Source organism: Anolis sagrei, chromosome 2 (genome assembly GCF_037176765.1).
Source record: "Anolis sagrei isolate rAnoSag1 chromosome 2, rAnoSag1.mat, whole genome shotgun sequence".
In the NCBI taxonomy this organism is placed as follows: domain Eukaryota; kingdom Metazoa; phylum Chordata; class Lepidosauria; order Squamata; family Dactyloidae; genus Anolis; species Anolis sagrei.
This window is the reverse complement of record NC_090022.1, coordinates 168,865,443-168,879,041: the sequence shown is the minus strand read 5'-3', so window position 1 is coordinate 168,879,041 and position 13,599 is coordinate 168,865,443. Positions and strand designations below refer to the sequence as shown.

The 13,599-nt window shown below is 43.8% G+C and overlaps 1 pseudogene; it reads left to right on the top strand.

Annotated features, from left to right (window-relative positions):
* The window catches only part of LOC132767976 (alpha-2-macroglobulin-like protein 1), a 106,738-nt pseudogene that overhangs the window by 76,931 nt on the left and 16,208 nt on the right, over positions 1-13,599 (top strand).

Sequence of the window (13,599 nt, the reverse complement as noted above, 5' to 3'; positions counted from 1 at the left end):
GAGGCAACTGGGCATGGTTTTTTTTGGGAAAAGCATGACCTGTTAGAGTCATAATCTTTTGGGAAAAGGCATTCATAACCTTTTATTTATTTATTTATTATTTACTTCACTTATATACTGCTTTTCTCAGCCCTTAGGCGACTCAAAGCGGTTAACAGCAGCAATTTCAATGCACACATTACTAAACCATTAGAACATTTAAAAACAATAGCATAACAATAATTAAACATCAATATTAATTAATGTCAAAAATATGTAGTATGATTTTACATAGGATTTGTGCTACATTAGAACAGTCAAGACAAATATCATTTAAGTAAAATAAACATTAAATATTAAATAACCAGAAAAATAAAATAAGGTGTTAACACTAAACTAATCTGGGAATCTGCTATTGCAACACATCCAATGAAGTGGTTTTTGAAAAGGCATGAGTTCCAGAGAAGAGCTAAAAACTCATTTGAGTGAATCTTCACTTTGGTGGTAAATATCCACTAGTATTCATGCAAGGCAAATTCAGTTATTAGATTGAACCTATTGTCTTGGAACAGAGATATGCCAATGCACAAAAATGTAGCAGACTTTCAGAAATGTTATTTCAGTTGCCCAAAAAACATCTACTCTCCCTTAAAACATCTTGGTTTAAATCATACTCTCAAGAGACAAAAATAAAGTACCATATATTCCGGGGTACTAGATGACTTTTTAGGCCTGGAAAATCTTAAGAAAAGTTGGGGGTTGTCTAGTACGTTGGGTATAAAATTAAAATAATAATAATTAAAAGAAAATAATAAAATCCAACTACCTTAGTAGGGAGGGAGGAGGGAGGAGGAGGAGGGCGGAGGGAGGGCATGGGGAGGAGGAGCGGCAGGCTGTATTGCCTTGGAGACCGGCCGGGGGGTGATCGCCCGCTCGGCTGACCCTGTGGCCCCTGCTGCTCACCACCTCCAAAGGCCACTGGACTTGCCTTAGACCCAAGGAAGCACCCCCGTAGTTTCCTGACTCCTTCGTTGGGTTCAGCAAACCATGGCTGTGCCTTGAAGCAGGAAGGATTCCTGCCTTCTCAGGCAGCTCCAGAGCGCCTTGCCATTGTACTGACGATCCTGCGCTTTAGCCCTCTTGGATGGAGGGTGCATGCGTCGGCAGCGCAAAGAAGCCCTTGAGCCCGAAGGCAGAGGGAAGGCACGGCCCAAAGGTGGAAGGCGGGGCCAGCGCCAATCTTGCCGCCTCTTCATCACATGCCTCAGGCATGGAAGGACTCAGGGTGGACAATGTGGGAGAGTCAATGCCGGCGGAATAGCAAGCGACTTTCATCCGAAGGTGTAAGGAAGTGCCTTCGGATGACTTCCTGCAGCCCCGGGAGGCGGCGTGCCTGGGATGGGCTTGCTGAGGCATACTTGGGAGCCGTAGTTTCCTGACTCCTATGGCTCCCAGAATGCCTCAGCAAACCCATCCCAGGTACGCCGCTGCCTCCACCTTCGGGCTGTGCCTTCCCTCTGCCTTCGGGCTCGAGGGTTTCCTTGCACCGCCGATGTGCACACCCTCCATCCAAGAGGTCTAAAACCCAGAATTGCCAGTGCAATGGCGAGGGTGCTCTGTAGCTGCCATGGCTTGCTGAACCCAATGAAGGAGTCAGGAAACTACAGAGGCGCAGAATGTGGAGTCGTCTTAAACGGCGAGAATATCCCCAACTCTGTATTTTGTGTTGAAAAGTTAGGGGGTCATCTTATAGCCCCAGTCACCTTGTATTCCGGAATATACAGTAGTTTTTGTTAAAATAACATAGTTGGTTTACTTACAATTTTCATGTATTCAGCATACAGTACATTGCTTATCAATCCAGTTACAAGTAGATTTGAAGTAATTTTTCTGAGCAGATAACTTTGGGAATCTTTCTTATAATCAGCAGTCCATAGAATCATAGAATCAAAGAGTTGGAAGAGACCTCATGGGCCCTCCAGTCCAACCCCCTGCCAAGAAGCAGGAAAATTGCATTCAAAGCACCCCTGACAGATGGCCATCCAGCCTCTGTTTAAAAGGTTCCACAGAAGGAGCCTCCACCACACTCCAGGGCAGAGAGTTCCACTGCTGAACGGCTCTCACAGTCAGGAAGTTCTTCCTAATGTTCAGATGGAATTTCCCTTCTTGTAGTTTGAAGCCATTGTTTTGTGTCCTAGTCTCCAAGGAAGCAGAAAACAAGCTTGCTCCCTCCTCCCTGTGGCTTCCTCTCACATATTTATACATAGCTATCATATCTCCTCTCAGCCTTCTCTTCTTCAGGCTAAACATACCCAGCTCCTTAAGCCACTCCTCACAGGGCTTGTTCTCCAGACCCTTGATCATTTTAGTCGCCCTCCTCTGGACACATTCCAGCTTGTCAATATCTCTCTTGAATTGTGGTGCCCAGAATTGGACACAATATTCCAGGTGTGGTCTAACCAAAGCAGAATAGAGGGGTAACATTACTTTCCTAGATCTAGACACTATGCTCCTATTGATGCAGGCCAAAATCCCATTGGCTTTCTTTGTCGCCACATCACATTGTTGGCACATGTTTAACTTGTTGTCCACGAGGATACCAAGATCTTTTTCACACGTACTGCTCTCGAGTCAGGCATTGTCCCCCATTCTGTATCTTTGCAAAGTCTAAAGCATCTGTCAGAGTCTAATGGAGTCTGTACAGTCTGAGAGTCTAACGGCATCTCATGGCATCTGTTCTCTAAAATGGAGTATCAGGTCTGAATAGATCTGCGTCACATGGTCTGTTGTCCCTCCCACAACATAGAGTTAAGGTAAAACTGCATACCAACACACACATACACAATATAGTAACCAATTTGAATTATATACATAAAAATAACTGGTATAGGGGGCTTGTAGAGGTTGCTATTTCCAATACGATTCTCCCTTTCCTAGCCTCCACATTGTAGAGAGTGCTCAAACTCATAGAATACAACTATTTTTCACCCTGCAATACAGCATGGAGTGAAAAAAATCAATAAAAAATCAACCCAGGACAAATCTGCCATAGGCAAGATGCAAACAACAAATGGCAGAAATGCCCACCCCTCACCCCAGAGGTCATAAGCAGCTCCTGGCAGAGACCACTTCTATGCATCATTGACTGTAGGAATAAATCCCAGACAGAGGACTAGCTTAGGGCCCTTCTATACTGCACTAAATTGCAGGACAAATGGGGTTATTTTAACCCAGTTCTTCCTGGGATTTTGTTCCCACCTCCAACCTAAACCCCCGGATTTCCCTGGGGGATGTGGTGGCAGCTAAATGCCTTCCTAGGTCAAGCTTTTGTTGACCCAGGAAAGTATCCAGCCATCCTCAAGCCCCCTCCCCCCTCCCCCCCCCCCCGGCCAATTTTCCCCTCTTCTTTTTCTGGGCTACAACTCTTAACTTTCTGGGAGAGGGTTGTCAGAGCATTTTATCTTGTTTGATACATGCACAAACTCCCCGTCTCCCTCCTCCTTATGACATCCTTTCACATATTTATATATGGCTACCATGTCTTCTTTCATCCTTCTCTTCTGCAGGCGAAACATACCCAGCTCTTTAAGCTACTTCTCATAGGGATTCATGGTCTCCAGACCTTTGACCATTTTAGATCATTTAGATCACTTCATGCATCTGATGATGTAAGCTGAGGTCTGCATAAGGGGATCCTGGAAATTTCCTTGTATCAGTTAATTTCAAAGGTTTTAGGGAATTTCTTTATATGTATTTTATATTCCTATGGACTGTCATGGCTATGTCTTTGAATACTGTAAATGTGTGAGAATCTACATAACTCCATTGCTTTTTTCATAATCAATGATTGGAAAATGCACAAAAATAACTGGGATACTGGCAAACCGGGAGAAAAAATAGATGAGATATATTTGTGATCTTGAGTGGAACTGAATTTTGTAATTCTACAGGCTGACAGCTTTGGTGGCTAAAACCTTTCACCATTCGAAACCCTACATACATGTGGAGGAAAAGTATATTGATGATGCTGTTCACTGGTTGGAGAAGCACCAGCTTCCCAACGGCTGCTTTCAAAGTGTGGGAAGAATCTTCAACAATGCCTTGAAGGTAAAAAATAATTGTAGATAAATAGGGACAGGGAAGAGTACTGTATTGACTGGAGTCTAATGCACATCTTTTTTGGCTAAATTACTTCCCTAAAATTAGGGTACACATTAGTTCCATGTAAAATGGTAACCTTAGGCTAGATATACTATATCCCAGGATGTGATCTCAGATTATCTGCTTTGAACTGGATTATATGAATCTACACTGCCAGATAACCTGGGATAAGCAGATAATCTGGGACTAGATCCTGGGATAAAGGGCAGTGTACGTCCAGTACTGAGCTAAAGCAAAAGGGGAAATTGCTTCAGAACACCATAAGGTTTGGAAACACAGAGCAACCATAGTAAAAACACAAGTAAAAGAGGAGGAGGAAGCTCTTTGATTTAAAAACATTTTCTGCCTTCTCACCATAAGGTTAGACTGGTACTGAAGGCTGTCACAGATGGGGCGAAGCGGGTGGGGACTTGGGAGGTGGAGAAGAAGCCCATCCCTGGAGCTGAGGTAGAAAGAGAAAGCAAGAGAAAGAGGGAGAAGTGGCTGCTGTTGTCGAGCCTTGAAATGCAGCCTATATCAGGGGTCCTCAAACTAAGGCTCAGGGGCCGAATACGGCCCTCCAAGGTAATTTACCTGGCCCTCGCTGAATACGGCCCTCCAAGGTCATTTACCCGGCCCTCGCTGAATACGGCCCTCCAAGGTAATTTACCCGGCCCTCGCTGAATACGGCCCTCCAAGGTCATTTACCCGGCCCTCGCTGAATACGGCCCTCCAAGGACATTTACCCGGCCCTCGCTGAATACGGCCCTCCAAGGTCATTTACCCGGCCCTCGCTGAATACGGCCCTCCAAGGTAATTTACCTGGCCCTAGCTGAATACGGCCCTCCAAGGTCATTTACCCGGCCCTCGCCGAATACGACCCTCCAAGGTCATTTACCCGGCCCTCGCCGAATACGACCCTCCAAGGTCATTTACCCGGCCCTCGCTGAATACGGCCCTCCAAGGACATTTACCCGGCCCTCGCTGAATACGGCCCTCCAAGGTCATTTACCCGGCCCTCGCTGAATACGGCCCTCCAAGGTAATTTACCTGGCCCTAGCTGAATACGGCCCTCCAAGGTCATTTACCCGGCCCTCGCCGAATACGACCCTCCAAGGTCATTTACCCGGCCCTCGCCGAATACGACCCTCCAAGGTCATTTACCCGGCCCTCGCTGAATACGGCCCTCCAAGGACATTTACCCGGCCCTTGCACAGGGTCAACCTAAGTCTGAAATGACTTGAAATCACGCAACAACAAAAAACAATCCTATCTCATGAGCCAAAAGCAGGCCCACACTTCCCATTGAAATACTAATAAGTTTATATTTGTTAAAATTGTTCTTCATTTTAATTATTGTATTGTTTTTAAGTGTTTTTTGCACTACAAGTAAGATATATGCGGTGTGCATAGGAATTCATTCATGTTTTTTTTTTCAAATTATAATCCGGCCCTCCAACTGTTTGATGGTCACCTCATTCCCATATGAATAACTAGCACTTACCCTGCTTGGTTTCCAAGATCAGATAATACCAGGTGCCACTGGAGTACTTAGTCCCCATAAAGGAACTTATTTCAGATTTACTTGTGCTTCCCTTTTGCATTCATGTTGGTACAGTTCTAAGTAGATTAAGTACCCTAGTCCTCCTTGGGTGCAACTACACTGAGGAATTAATGCAGTTTGACACCACTTTTAATCTATTGTCGAAGGCTTTCATGGCTGGAATCACTAGGTTCTTGTGGGTTTTTTTGGGCTATAGAGCCATGTTCTAGAGGCATTTCTCCTGATGTTTCGCCTGCATCTATGGCAAGCATCCTCAGAGGTAGTGAGGTCTTTTAATCTGTTAGTACCATGTAATCCTGGGGGTTGTAGTTTGGTGAGGCTCCAGCATTCTTTGGCAGAGAATGCTGAAGACTTTGTCAAACTACAGCCCTCAAGATTCCATATCACTGAGCTATAGTAGTGGTGTTAAATTGCATTAATTCCAGTGTACAACCAGGGACTTTGGAATCACCCAGAATCACTTATACTATACTATATACATAGAATACCATCATTCAGTGCTGTGGAAGATCCAGTATGGTGAGGCGCCAGCACTCTTTGGTGAAGAAGGCAAAACACCTCGGAAAACTACAACTTTCTTTTCTCTTTTTTCTCTTGGTTGGTCAGGTGGAGTTTGTAAAGTAGGGATTAGATTAGATAATGTGATGATGTTGTGATAATGTTATTGTTTGTTTTTTGTGTTTCTACAATACCTTACTGAAAACCTATAATAAAAAATACTATAAAAAAGGAAAACTACAACCCCCACAATTCTGTAGCATTGAGCCAAAGCAGCAGAAGTGATGTAAAACTGCACTAATTCTATATTGCAGATGCACTCCAAGGAAGGTGAGGTGGGATGAACAGTGTAGGGAAGGGTTACCCATTTCTCTGGGTTTACTTTCCATCGTTGGAAACTTTGGTGTCTCAATACTTCTACCAGGACATGTAAAGCAGCCTTTTTTGGTGGCAGTGGGAGATGAGGAGATTTAGGAGCATTCTAATATATGGAAAATAGGCCCAGGGGCTGCAAGTGGCTTCCAAGCAGCAGGATTTACACACATTCACACACCCACAACCTTCGTAACATAACATGATCTATATAACATTCAATCAAGGAAGCCACATCCCCGAGTCTGCAATACTTGAATAGGGTTCTTGGAGGTCTCTCCTTCATAAGGCAACTAGTGATAAGTTGACATTGTTAAGGAAATCTACTTAGCAAAGGAGTAGAAATGAGTGAATACTAAGGAATTGTTTGTCTCCAAAAACGGCATGTGGGAACATGGTTGTATTTGAGAGTGTGTTTCCAAACTGTAAGGAACTGGGCTGTCATGGGGCCTCTTACAGGGAGCGGTCAACCCCCCTGTTTAAGGAGCTCCATTGGCTACCGTTCATCTTCTGGTCCCAATTCAAGGTACAGGTTCTTACCTAGAAAGCCCTAAACGGTTTGGGACCCGCCTACCTTTGTGACTGTATCTCTCTCCATGAACCAGCCCGAACTCTTCGATCTTCGGGTGAGGCCCTCCTTTCGCCCTTTCCAGTCTCTCAGACTCGCCTTGTGGGTACAAGGGAGAGAGCCTTCTCCTCTGTGGCCCCCCGACTCTGGAAATTATTGCCCGGAGAGATTAGGAAAACCCCTACGTTAGAAACGTTTAAAAAGAGTCTCAAGACCTGGCTCTGCCGTTGCGCTTTCGGAGAGTAGCCACATAATTTTATGCTATTGCTCCCTCAACGTTCATGTCCCAGGAGTTTCCAGCACCCCCCATGTACGAAGGTGTATTTTCCTGTCTCTCTGAGTTCTCCCTTACAATTAGTCCTGCCCCCTTATCTCATCCGGAGTTTTAAAATCATTTTATGTACATGCGGCCCGCTCAGGCATGTAGCCGGGGGGGGGGGGGGGGCTTAGGGGGCTTCAGCCCCCCCCCCCCCCAAATTCTCATGGTGGTCCACGAGAAGTCCTCACTGGTGCATTATTTAAACTGTTATGTTTATTCATATTGTGATCTGGTCACCATACTCAATATATAACATTTGCATGGGGGTATTGGGGTAACGATACAAAAGGTTTGCTAGGGTAGACCCTCTTTCACTCAGACTCAGCCCCCCCCCCCCCCCCCCCGAATCAAAATCCTGGCTACGGGCCTGGGCCCACTCTCTGTCATTATGTTTGGTTTCTATGTTCTGTGTATATTGTTTTATATGTTTTGATGTTTTATACTTTATGTTGTTTATTTTACTGCAATTTGTATTTTTATATTGTAGTTTGTTGTTCGGGCTTGGCTCCATGTAAGCCACTCTGAGTCCCCGTTGGGGAGATGGTGGCGGGGTATAAATAAAGATGATGATGATGATGATTATGTCCCAACATCTTTTTTCATTCTCAGGGTGACATTGATGACGAACTGTCACTGACAGCTTATGTTACTTCCTCATTGTTGGAGGTCAACCTGAAGAACAAAGTAAGTCTTTCTGTAGTCTGGCTTTTCTGAAAAGATTTGGCGATTTCCCCAAATGTCTTTTGCTATTGCTGAAATCTAGTTTCCCCAACAGTTCTAACTGAGGACAGGGTTATGAATGAATTGTTTATTGTACATACTAGCCATAGGCCATGACATAAAATATCAACCTTTAAAAGTACAATAAGCATTTTCCAATATAAATATTAAAACTTATTCAATATACTGGCTCTTTAAAATTATAAACGATAACAATTACAAATGTCTGATTTGTATCATCCTAAACTATCTCCATTTCCATTTCTAGCCTCTGCTGTGGACTTTACTAATTTAGCTCAATTTTTTGGACTGTGACTGCAAATGTGGCAACCTTTAATGTTATATTTTTTTGAATAATCCGCTAAAGTCACAGATAACTGCTGGCTATTGCCATGCTGCCCTTTCTTCCAAAAAGGCTCGCATAGGCTTGTTTTGAGGGTTATTATACAAAGGGCAATATAACAGATAGTGTGTTAAATCCTCTGTTTCACCAGACCCACAAATACAAAGATGCTGGGAAATGAGGACAAGGTTATCAATGCGATGGTGCACTCGAGCATAGTTCAGAAGTTCCAAGAGTGCAATGGAAGAAAAGGAAAATTAATCTGTTGCCCAATATCTTTCTTGTATATTCAGGGTCTAGGGTTCATGCCTGTTCTTAATTGTGGAGAAATGCCTGCTAGACCCAGGCCCCTTCAACACTGCCATGTAATCCAGATTATCAAATTGGATAATCCAGATTATCTGGTTTGAACTGGATTATATGAGTTTACACTTCCATAAAACCCAGTTCAAAGCAGATAATTTGGATGTTATATGTAAAAAGCAGTGAAAATAATAATAATAATAATAATAATAATAATAATAATACTGTATTTCGTGCATTTCACAACCTGTCTCTGAATCAAACATTTCAGATCGTTATGACGTAACAAGTTTATTGTCTATGTAAACACTGTTCCTAGAATAAGAAAGAATATCCAGGGAACCAGCCACACAAGCCAACTGGATAGATATGCTAGAAGATGCTCACAAGAATCCACAATGGGGAGCCAGAAGTAGGAAAGAGTCATTTTGTTGACTTCTCCAATCATTCCACTGATAGATAATATTGCCTGATGACTATCTCGCAACGAATGCACTAACAACCATTTGTTTTTGTTGCTTCTGTCTTTAAAGACGGTTGATGACGCCTTGCTCTGCCTGAAGAGGAACTTGAGTTCTATGAATTCCTTCACCAAGGCTTTGTCAGCTTATGTTTTCACATTGGCTGGTGACATAGAAACACGTCAACAGCTCCTTGGGGAATTTGATGAAGAAGGTAAAAGTATTTACTTCACTGACTATTTATTTATTTAGCAATTTTGTATACCGGTCTTCTCCCCTCTATCGGAGGACTCGGGCTGGTTTCCAACAATAAAATCACAAAACAATCATTAAAAACATCATATAACATATTCAATTTAAAACGTTATAAGAGCAAAATGCAATCACATAATAACAATGGTCAGTCGTCATCGTGAATTCGTTGTCCATCATTCATCGTCATCTATCCGATCACAGAAATATTGATTCACTCGTCAAAAGCCAAACCCCATAGCCAGGTTTTCACCCGTTTTCTGAATGACAGAATGGAGGGGGCAGTTCTGATCTCCAGTGGGAGAAAGTTCCAGAGTCAAGGGGCCACCACCGAGAAGGCCCTGTCCTTCGTCCCCACCAGACACGCTTGAGAGGCCGGTGGGACCGAGAGCAGGGCCCCTCCAGACGATCTTAACAACCTAGATCAGGGGTCCTCAAACTAAGGCCCAGGGGCCGGATGCGGCCCTTCAAGGTCATTTATCCGGCCCTCGCTCAGGGTCAACCTAAGTGTGAAACGACTTGAAACCACACAACAACAATCCTATCTCATCAGCCAAAAGTAGACCCACACTTCCCATTAAATTGTTCTTTATTTTAATTATTGTATTGTTTTTAAGTGTCTTTTGCATTACAAATATGATATTGTAGTGTGCATAGGAATTTATTCTTTTTTTTTTTCAAATTATAATCTGGCCCTCCAACAGTTTGAGAGACTTTGACCTGGCCCTCTGTTTAAAAAGTTTGAGGACCCCTGACCTAGATGGTTCATAGGGGAGAATACGTTCGGACAGGTAAACTGGGCTGGAGTCGTTTAGGGCTTTATAGGTGTGTGACTACACACTTTGTTTCCAGACTGATTCTTTGGAGACTTGGGCTGCAGACTGACATTGTGACCTTTTCAAGCAGTAGCCATGATGGGTTGAATTCTGCATATTTACTTGAATATTTATTTATTGAATGTACATTGTACTGGTCTGCCATTATGGGACCCAAGACTGCTCACAATGTAAGTTAAAAGCAAGCACAGTTAAACATAGGGATACTATGATATTGGATTGTGTGATTTCACTCATCTGAAAAATAAAATTCACCATATTTGGCACATGGTATATGTATTGACTGGAAAGGAAAGGAATCCCTGAATTCAAAAAAAGGCTATCAGATAATGCAAAAGGCTCGTACCGTACATTCTAGCAAGTCATGATTGAAAATTCCTCTGAAGTTGAAATGAGGCTCTAATGACACCTTATTGTCCTATAAAAATTAAGATGGGAGGAAGGTGGTGGTGTGGAGGAGCTGACCATCACTCCGTTGCCATGGACCGACCATCACCTGATCAGGTTTAGACTTACTGCATCCCACAACCTCTGCAGGGGTGGTGGACCCATTAAAATGGTCTGCCCCAGGAGGCTTATGGATCCAGATGGATTCCTGATGGCTCTTGGGGATTTTTCCGCCTCCTTGGTAGGTGATGCTTTTGATGCTCTGGTCTCTTTCTGGAATAGGGAGATGACTATTGCAGTAGACACGATTGCTCTTGAGTGGCCGAGCTAAACGATCTCCTTGGTTCAATCAGAATCTGGCAGGGATTAAGTAAAAGAAGAGGAAACTAGAGCGCATGTGACATTCAAAGCGTAGTGAGTCAGTCCAAACATGGCTGTGTGCCTATCTAAGGACATATGCCATGGTAATAAAGACTGTTCGGAAGCTTCAATTAGTCCAATGGGCTGCAGCCAGATTGCTCACCAGAGCGGCATACAGGGAGCACAGCACCCCCTTGTTGTGTCAGCTCCACTGGGTGCCAAGCACAGTCTGCTACCAAGTGCAATTTAAAGTGCTGGCTTTAGACTATAAAGCCTGAAACAGTTCCAGCCCAGCTTACTTGTCCAAACATACCTCCAACTTGGAGGTTAAGATCATTGGGGGAGGCCCTGCTCTCAATCTCACCACCTTCACAAGCGTGATTGGTGCAGACAAGAGACAGGACCTTCTCAGTGGTGGCCCCCATCTGTGGAATGAAATCAGGTTGGCCCCCTCATTCTTATCCTTTAGGAAAAACATGGTTGTGGGTCCAAGCATTCAAGCAGCAGACACATTGATAATAATGTAAATGACTTATGTGACTGGAAAAAATAAACCCATGTCTGATTCAACAGCAAGCTGGCTTCAGGAAAGGCAAAAGCTGCACATCACAAGTGCGGAACCTGACTCAGCACATAGAAGATGGCTTTGAAAGGCAGCAGATCACAGGAGCTGTCTTCATAGACCTGTCAGCAGCTTATGATACCATAAACCACTGCCTCCTCCTGAGAAAAATGTATAATATCACAAAGCATTACCACCTCACCCGCCTCATAGAAAATCTGCTACAAAACAGGAGCTTTTTGTTGAGTTCCAAGGCCAAAGAAGCAGATGGCGAAACAGAAGAACGGCCTGCCTCAGGGGAGCGTGCTTGCTCCATCCATGTTCATCATTTACACAAATGACCAGCCACTGCCAGAAGGGACTGAGAGTTTCATCTATGCTGACGATTGTGCCATTACTGCTCAATCAGGGAGCTTTGAACAGAAGCTCTCCGAAGCTCTAGTTTCTCTTACTGCCTATGACAGGGAAAACCAGCTGATTCGTAATCCATCTAAAACACAGACATGTGCTTTTCACCTTAAAAACAGACAAACATCCCGAACTCTGAGGATTATATGTGAAGGAATCCCACTGGAGCATTGCAGCAAATCCAAATAGTTACCCTGGACTGTGCTCTGACCTACAAGAAGCACTGCCTGAATATCAAGCAAAAAGTCGGCGCTAGAAACAATATCATGAGAAAGCTGACTGGCACAACCTGGGGGTCACAACCAGATACAGTGAAGACATCTGCCCTTGCGCTTTGTTACTCTGCTGCTTATGCATGCTCAGTGTGGAACACATCTCACCACGCTAAAACATGTGGCTCTTAATGAGACATGCCACATTATCATGGGGCCCTACACCACTGGAGAAATTACACTGTTTAGCCGGTATTGCACTACCTGACATCCACCAGGAAGTAGCTCACCCCCTGTTTGGGCATCAGCCAGCACGCCAACGACTTAAATCAAGAAATAGTTTTCTAAGATCTACAGAGACACTTGCTGGAACACCTCAGCAAGCGAGAGTCCAAAAGTGGCAGGCTCAAACCCAGAACCTCAATCAATGGCTGATACCAAATGAGAGACTGCTTCCTAGGCACACAGAAGACTGGGTGACTTGGAAGGCGCTGAACAGACTGCACTCTGGCATCACGAGATGTCGAGCCCAGCTTAAGAAATGGGGCCACAAAGTGGAATCTATGACATGTGAGTGTGGAGAAGAGCAAACCACAGACCACCTGCTGCAATGCAACCTGAGCCCTACCACATGCTTCTTGTAGTAACACCAGAGGCACTCCAAGTGGCTCAAAGGACATTTAATAGAATGCCAAGCCTGCAAACTTGGTGTTTTGTTTGTTTATTTGTTTGTTTGTTTTTAATGCAATACAACTGTTTTGGTTCGCTCCTGACACGATAAATAAATGAAATAAATGTGACTGACCATGTGACAGACCTCAGATTGTGACTATGAATTTGCATATTTTTAAATGTAAGTTTTTATCATTAATGTTTTAATTACCTGTATAACTTGTATGCTACAGTGTAATAAGGGTCTCTGGACCATAATAACGTTTACCTTACCTCACCTAACTATTTGCTTTAATTGTAATTGGTATTATAATTAGTGTGTTTGGCATCTAATAGTTGCTTGTTGTGAGCCACCCTGCCCCCCCCCCCCCCCTCAGTGTGTGTGTGTGAGAAGGATGGGATATAAATATTTGAAATAAAAGAAATGTCTCATTATTTTCTATTATTTTGTTTCTAGAACTAAAGGATGCATCCCATGAAAGTGCAGCCTTCTTAATCTTGGCCTATGTTTCTGGGTCAGTAGTATCTCCAGATGACATCAGTCATGCCTCTAAATTGGCAAAGGAACTTTCAGTGTGGCAGAGTGGCTATGGGGGATACAGTTCCACACAGGTAACACCTAATTGTTACGACGTTTCAAAAA